Raw genomic sequence first — 8,064 nt, forward strand, 5'->3', positions numbered from 1 at the left:
TTTTTTGAGACGGAGTTTTGCTCTTGTTACCCAGGCTGGAGTGCAATGGCGCGACCGCGGCTCACCGCAACCTGCGCCTCTTGGGTTCAGGCAATTCTCCTGCCCCAGCCTCCTGAGTAGCTGGGATTACAGGCACGCGCCACCATGCCCAGCTGATTTTTGTATTTTTAGTAGAGACGGGGTTTCACCATGTTGACCAGGATGGTCTCGATATCTTGACATCGTGATCCACCCGCCTCGGCCTCCCAAAGTGCTGGGATTACAGGCGTGAGCCACCGCGCCCGGCTCTTCTTTCTTAATTCAGTTTTCCTGCCTCTTTTACTTTCTTACCCACAAAATGGAAAAATAAATAAATAAATAAATAAGCAAAAGGGAAATTCCTGACTGGCTACATTCCAGAGAACTGAGGAAATGCAAGTTATTACATAACTGGGAGGGGCTGGTGACATGACTTAGATTTGAGGAAGGAAGAGAAAAGAATTATAAAGGTAAGAGAAAAGGCAAAATGGCAAATAAAAGTATAAGTTCAGACTTTCATTACTTAAAAAAATTCTCTGTGAATTCCATGCAGGGCATGCCATCTTTCTCAGGCTGTGATGGTTCCCAGAAGTAGATCCAAAAATTACCAAAGATGCATTTTGGTCAGTAATGGTATATTAAAAAATTATCATCCTTATCAATTTTTGCTCATACATTGCATTAGAGCCACAGGAATTGCCGGCAACAAGGGTTGTTTTTTTTTTCTCAATCGTCAGTTGGGAAAAACTATTACACTTATCTTTTTTTTCTTTTTTTTTTTTTTTTTTTTTTTCATTTAGACAGAGTCTCACTTTGTTGCCCAGGCTGGAAAGCAGTGGCACAATCTCATCTCACTGCAACCTCCATGTCCCAGATTCAAGCAATTCTCCTGCCTCAGCCTCCCAAGTAGCTGGGATTACAGGCATGTGCCACCAGGCCTGGCTAATTTTTGTGTTTTCAGTAGAGACAGGGTTTTGCCAAGTTGGCCAGGCTGTGGTCTCAAACTCCTGGCTTCACGTGATCCACCTGCTTTGGCCTCGTAAAGTGCTGTGATTACAGGTGTGAACCACTATGCCCAACCCTACACTTATCTTTAATCTGCCTCCTTTTCAACTTCCAAAGTTGCTTTCAGGCTCCTGTAATCTAGAAGTTCAGTCATTCTTTAAAAATAATGCAAACCACCACCACAACAATAACAACAATAAACTCAACTTTGCTTTATGGTTGGCAGGAAATGTTGAAAAATGTATGAAATTAAAGCTAATCATAAGTAGTCTACTTCAGAAATAACTGCTATTAACATTTTATTATATTTATGACCATTTTCTATGTAATTCTATTTCATAGTTGCCCTTTACATATACATTTTTGTATCTTTTAGGCATAAGATCTTTTTAATGGTTTTCCATCACTTTTCCGGCATGATGAATGGTCTGGATTCCTTTTCCTGCTGGGAAATAGAATGCAAACAGGTAAACTCCGGAAAATCTCATTCTGAAGGATTTACGGTTGACTGACACACTGATGTGGATTATCTGATTGCATGTCTGTAATTGATCTCAGGTGGAATGGTTCCAAAGACCTATACCACAGCATTTATTACTCTATGGTATGACTTCCCTTTTACTTAACTCTCTTTTAAACCTTAAGTTCTGAAAGCAAGACATTATCTTTCATCATTTGCACCCCAATAACTAGCGTATGACCTGAAAATTATATTTATGAAAGCTGAATGAAAGACTGAATACATTACTAAATACTAAAATTCTAGAGGATCTACAACTCATAGAACTTCTCCACAGTAGCAGGATACACCGTGAATACGATTTCCAGAAGTCAAGTTTTAGTTTCAATATAGATTTGTATTGAAAAAGCAGAGAAATACAGGAATTGATCATCATCAATTGAAAATTCTCTATAGATACTAAACTCAACTGTACCTAACACCCCTGCAGTGCTTTCATGCTAAAATTTAGCTGTTCCTCAAATACTTAGAGGAAATTAATTTCAGCTTCTTTCTATAGCTAGTAACGTTCTGTAACATCTAGGTCACTGCAGCCTATATTTTGGAAATGTTGGGATTCCAATTATTCGGCATGCCCTCTGGTCCTGGTCTTACCACAGGGACATTATTAAAGAACTAAAACTTCCCCTCCCACATGGTGGGAGCTCCCTTCAGGATTTTCCCCTCTGGAATCCCCTTCCACACTCTTCGTGGAAGCCTTTCTCCTCTTCCCCTTTCCTTCTCTTTTCTCTACCTAAATAAAATCACCTTTCTGCAACAACAACAACAAAAAAGAACTAAAACTGGTGGGGTGCAGTGATTCACGCTTGTAATCCCAGCACTTTGGGAGGTTGAAGCAGAAGAAGAACTCACTTGAGCCCAGGCGTTCAAGACCAGCCTGAGAAACATGATGAAAGCCCGTCTCTACTAAAATACAAAAATTAGCCAGCCATGGTGGCATGTGCCTGTAGCCCCAGCTACTCAGGAGGCTGAGATGGGAAAATGGCTTGAGCCCGGCAGGTGGAGGCTGTAGTGAGCTGTGATTGTACCACTGCACTATTGTACCACTGCTGGGTGACAGAGTGAGACCTTGTCTCAAAACAACAACAAAACGACAACAACAACAACAACAAACAAACTAAAACCATGCATGTCCTCTTGGACAAAGAACTATATGACTTGGACAACCATAATGGGAACATAATAGCCAATGGTTAAAACAGAGTGAGAGTAAGACAGCATGCAAGACATAGCCATCCCAGAGGTGTTAGTTTGAAAGAGGGCAGGGGAAAGCATGAGCAGCTGGCTTTGCTCCATAGGAGCCTCCTTATCCTCTTTAGCTTTGAACCAGATCTTGGCTCTCATTTCATTTAAATATAAGACAGCTAATAAACTGAGATATCCTTCACAAATAGATGAAAAAAGTTATACTGGCCAGTCACAGTGGCTCACACCTGTAATCCCAGCACTTTGGGAGGCTGAGGTGGGAGGATCACTTGATGTCAGGAGTTCACAACCAGCCTGGGTGACATAGTGAGACCTCAAAAAAAAAAAAAAAAATTAGCTGGGTATGGTTGTGCATGCCTATAATCCTAGCTACTTGTGAGGCTGAGATGGGAGAATCTGTTGCACCCAGGAGGTTGAGGCTGCAGTGAGCTTGATCACACCATTGTACTCCAGCCTGGGCAACAGGGTGAGATCCTGTTGAAAAGAAAGAAAAGGAAGGGAAGGAAAGGAAGTGAAGGGGAGGTAGAAAGAGAGAGAAAGGAAAGAAAGAGAGAGAGAAAGAAAGAGAGAAAGAAAAGAAGAGAGAATAAGAAAGGAAAGAAAAAAAAAGAAAGAAAGAGTGAAAGAGAGAAAGAAAATGTAAGAAAAGTCATATGATAAAACTGGTCATATAGTTTTGAGGCAGTATGCTGTGTACCTCCCTCTCTACAAAGGCAATTCTACAGCATTTTGTGTTGTTAAAGACACATTTAACCTATATTAATTAGAATGTGTATGAAGTTCTTATTATCCCTATTTATATACAGTAAGAGCAGTAACATTTGTTGAGTGTCTACTAAGTGCCAGGCTGCTTCCATATATGTTACATGCCTCATTTAATTGAATTCAGAACCTGCCTCCTCCATAAACGTAATTTAATTATCACACTTACTCTGAAATTGGATATATCCCTTTCCTTAAAATCCTACATACAGTTTATTTAGCCCTATCCCATTACAGGCAAAAAACTTAACAATAATAATGCTAGAATTTATAAACACTTTTCTGGTGAGAAATAGGGACCACTGAGCTTTCCATTCTACACCTTGATCCAATTTTCTTTCTGAAATTGTAAAGGTAATTTTCTGCATTATATTCTTAATAAGAATATTAAGAGAGGCTGATAGCTTCTCTTCTCTTTTGCCATCCTTCCCTAGTACCCTCTCCTGCCACATAATGAAAGAATTAATTGCTTTACCTAATCTCAAATTTAAAAATATAAAGTTAAATACAAATAATTTGGATATTGAAGCCTTTCTTTCCTTCATTGAAGTCTGAGACTTTGTTGTGAGATAACTGATGCATTATCCTTCATCTTACAAGTATGCCCTTTACTCATTGCTTAAATATTTCACTTAATTAAAACTTTAATCTTGTTAAATGTAATAGCAATTTCAATTACCCAGATTAGTTGAAGGCCCAATAAAATTCTTTTCTTACTGCTTTGGGATTACTTCTAAAGAACACATGGTCCAGATAGTTTTTTTTTTTTTTTTTTTAGAGATAGGGGCTCTCACTATATTGCCCAGGCTGGTCTCAAACTCCTGGGCTCAAACAATCCTCCACCTCAGCCTCCCAAAGTGCCAAGATTACATGTGTGAGCCACTGTGCCCAGCTTCCAAATTTCTATTAATTTGGTTTTTTTTTTTTTAATTCCTTGACTTAATGAACATTTATTGAACATTCCTTGTATCTGGTGTTCTGCAAGGGGAGTGATAATACAAGAGTAAGCAAAATAGGCACAGCATCTACTATTACAGAGCTTACAATTGGAGGTAAAAGACATTAAACAATGATTTACAAATATAAAAGATTTACAAATGGCATGAAAAAGAAGGGAAGAGTGCTATGGGAACATCTAATCAGTTTGGCCAACTTAGCCTGATGTTTGGGGGCTGGGGAGTAGACAAAGCTTATTCAAAGAAGTTCAAGGTTTAGGCTTGAAGCATAGGAAGACAGAGGAGTTGTCTGTGGAGAAGAATTACCTAGATAGAGGGAAAAACTTATGTAAAGGCTCTGAGAAGAAAGGAACACTGCCTATTCAAGGACTTAACAGAAGGTCACTATAACTAGAGTGGTGATACCAGGGGGTAGGGAGGGATGTCAGTGAAAAGGCAGGCAGAGACCAGAACACAGGTCATCCTAAGGGTTGGAAACTTTATCCTAAGGGTAATGGAAAGGCAATGGAGACTTAAAGCCAGGAGAAAAAAAATTTTTTTTAAGCTTAACATAGCTAAAATGTGGAATATATGTACACATTAATTTACTATTTAATTTGCTCCGGAATGTGTTCTTACATCTTAATCCAATAATATTAAGACTTTTTTTAAAGATGGAGTCTTGCTATGTTGCCCAGGCTGGCTCCAAACTTGTGGGCTCAAATGATCCTCCTGCCTCAGGCTCCTGAGTAGCTGAGATTATAGGCATCTGCCACTGTGCCAGGCTAATCTTAAGAGTTTTTACAAATATGACTGGATGATGTGGCTCACCTGTAATCCCATTACTTTGGAAAGCTGAGGCAGGAGAACTGTTTGAGCCCAGGAGTTTAAGACCAGCTTAGGCAACATAAGGAGGCCTCTGTGTTTCCAAAAAAAAAAAAAAAAATTATCTGGGCATGGTGAGGCCAGCCTGTAGTCCCAGTTACTCAAGAGGCTGAGGCAAGAGGATTACTTGAGCCCAGGAGGTTAAGGCTGCAGTGAGCTATGATCATGTCACTATACTCCAGCCTGGGCAACAGAGTGAGACCCTGTCTCAAGAAGAACAAGAGGAAGAAGGAAAAAGGAGGAAAAAGGAGGAAGGAGGAGGAGGAAGAGGAGGAGGAGGAGGAACAACTACTTTTATAAGTATGGGACAAACTATCCAGGTTTTTGATATGTAAAAGTTTTCTGAGAATAGAAAAGACCCTGGGATTATTAAGCACAGCAAAAGTGCTTGGATACATGTTCTTACTATGCCTTGAAGTAATGAACCTAAGTTCTAAGTTTCTTTGCTTTTCATCTTTATCACATTTTAACTTGAATTGCAAATGAAATTGGCACAATAATAATGTCAGGGAAAGGAGGAAGGTGTGTTAGTCTGTTTTCACACCACTATAAATATACTACCCGGGACTGGGTAATTTATAAGCAAAGGAGGTTTAATTGACTCACAGTTCTGCATGGTTGGGGAGGCCTCAGGAAACTTACAACCATGGTGGAAGGGGAAATAGGCACCTTCATCACGAAGCAGAAGGAAAGGGACGAACGAAGGAGGAACTTCCAAACACTTATAAAACTATACGATCTCATGAGAACTCACTCACTATCATGAGAACAGTATGGGGGAAACCACCCCCATGATCCAATCACCTCCCTCCCTCAACATGTAGGAATTACAGGTCCCTCCCTCAACATGTGGGGATTACAAATTGAGATGAGATTTGGGCGGGGACATAGCCAAACCATATCAGTGTGTGCACATGTATATGCATGTACATGTTTCCCACGGTTTTGAAGAACAGATGTATGACAATGAATATCAGTATCACATTCTTTGTGCTCCAAAGTAGTATCTACCTGATAAAAGGAAAGTAGAAACTAGAAAATATTAAAAGATTATGTTTCTTGAGTCGGGTGTTTTAAGAAAAACATATTGCAACTTCTGGGTTACTCTACAGACTTTGACATGAAATATGTTGCTGTTAGATTAGGGACCCCAATATGATTTCAGTAAGTACTGTGCTTGGGGTAGTAAAGAAATTCATGAATACTAAAGCCTTCTGCCAACAAAGTGAGAGAGGCTAGGGTTTTTATTTTGGTTTTTCAATACTTTTCAGTCTTCCCCATGAAAGACAATCTCTTCTTGTCTTCTCCAGATTGTCTGTGTCCATTAAATAAGCAGATAGGAATTTTAGGTGTGGTAATTTCTCAGAGGTATTTGCTTATTAGGAGTTGGGGGAAATCTTGAAGATAATAAGTTTTCCCTTAGTAAATATTAGAAGAATGGAGAAGTGAAGAGGGAGAGAGAGCTCTTAATATTATTCCTCAAGTGTCACCTGACTGCCTCCCAAATTAGAAGTTTCTTTTCTTCAATCTTGGACTGCAATGCTTCCTGACTATTCTTCAGGCTAAATAACTCCCTCTTTGGAGTGAATGAATAAATATACAGTTGGCAAACTGTTTGAAAAAGGCTACTGACCCTTGATCTAAGAAATCTTGAGCAACAGGAGACCTGAATTTAAATACCAATTTGTATCTGACTCACTATTCGAAGAGAATAAATCACTCATTTGATTGAATCACTTAACTCTATGGTCTGAGGTGTGGTACTGACTAGCTTCACACACATTGTGTACTGAGTATGCAATTGATAATAAATGATGAGAACGATTGATCAAGTTCCTAAGTGTGCATGGGATTTAGAAACATTCAGAATATGTAGGCTAAATATTAAAATAAATTAGGGCTTGTTACGATGTAATGGAACAGGCTGTCTATTATTGCAAATAGGGTGGAGGCCTGCTGTGTATTAATTGTCAGGTTACCAAAGCTCTGGGTAAATTTGGTAAGAGTGTTAAGAGTAGCTTCTCAGCAAGTACTCAGTGTTTGATTGAAAAGAGGCCATTCTATTTACTTGGACAGAAGTGTGGTTATATTAGGCTGTTTTATGTGATAAAAGGTTTTTGAAAAGTTTTAAATCTCTAGCATCTGACTCACAATGTCCTGATAATGTGTTCTTTTCTGTAATCAGAGTCATGAATAAAGAAATCTATCTTCTAGCACTAGAAGACAACAGATTTGAGGGTGAGTTCAGACCTATGAGTATTATAGGCAAAGACTAGATTAAGAGCTGGGTACAGTGACTCACACCTAAAATCCCAGCTATTTGTGAGGCTGAGGTGGAAGGACTACTTGTGGTCTGGGGTTAGAGATCAGCCTGGGCAATACAGTGAGACTGTACCTCTATTAAAAAAAAAAAGACTAGAGTATTCTTTTTTAAAAAAATAATGTTATGCTGTAGTAGTTCTATTCTACTCATTTTAGCTTGATATAAAACAGCAAAAGGGGATGGGCATGGTGGCTCACACCTGCAGTCCCAGCACTGTCGGAGGCCGAGGCAAGTCAGATCACTTGAAGTCAGGAGTTTGAGACCAGCCCAGCCAACATGCTAAACCTTGCTTCTACTGAAAATACAAAAATTAGCCAGGCATGGCAGCACGCGCCTGTAGTCCCAGCTACTTGGGAGGCTGAGGCACAAGAATTGCCTGAACTCAGGAGGCAGAGGTTGCAATGAGCTGA

The 8,064-nt window shown here is 39.5% G+C and overlaps 1 long non-coding RNA gene across 1 annotated transcript in view; it reads right to left on the minus strand.

Annotated features, from left to right (window-relative positions):
- The window catches only part of LOC119470535, a 32,865-nt gene that overhangs the window by 20,546 nt on the left and 4,255 nt on the right, over positions 1–8,064 (minus strand). The gene's annotated exons all lie outside the window — the stretch shown is intronic.

The sequence above is a fragment of the Cebus imitator genome, unplaced genomic scaffold (assembly GCF_001604975.1).
Source record: "Cebus imitator isolate Cc_AM_T3 unplaced genomic scaffold, Cebus_imitator-1.0 Scaffold33, whole genome shotgun sequence".
NCBI classification, from domain to species: Eukaryota; Metazoa; Chordata; class Mammalia; order Primates; family Cebidae; genus Cebus; species Cebus imitator.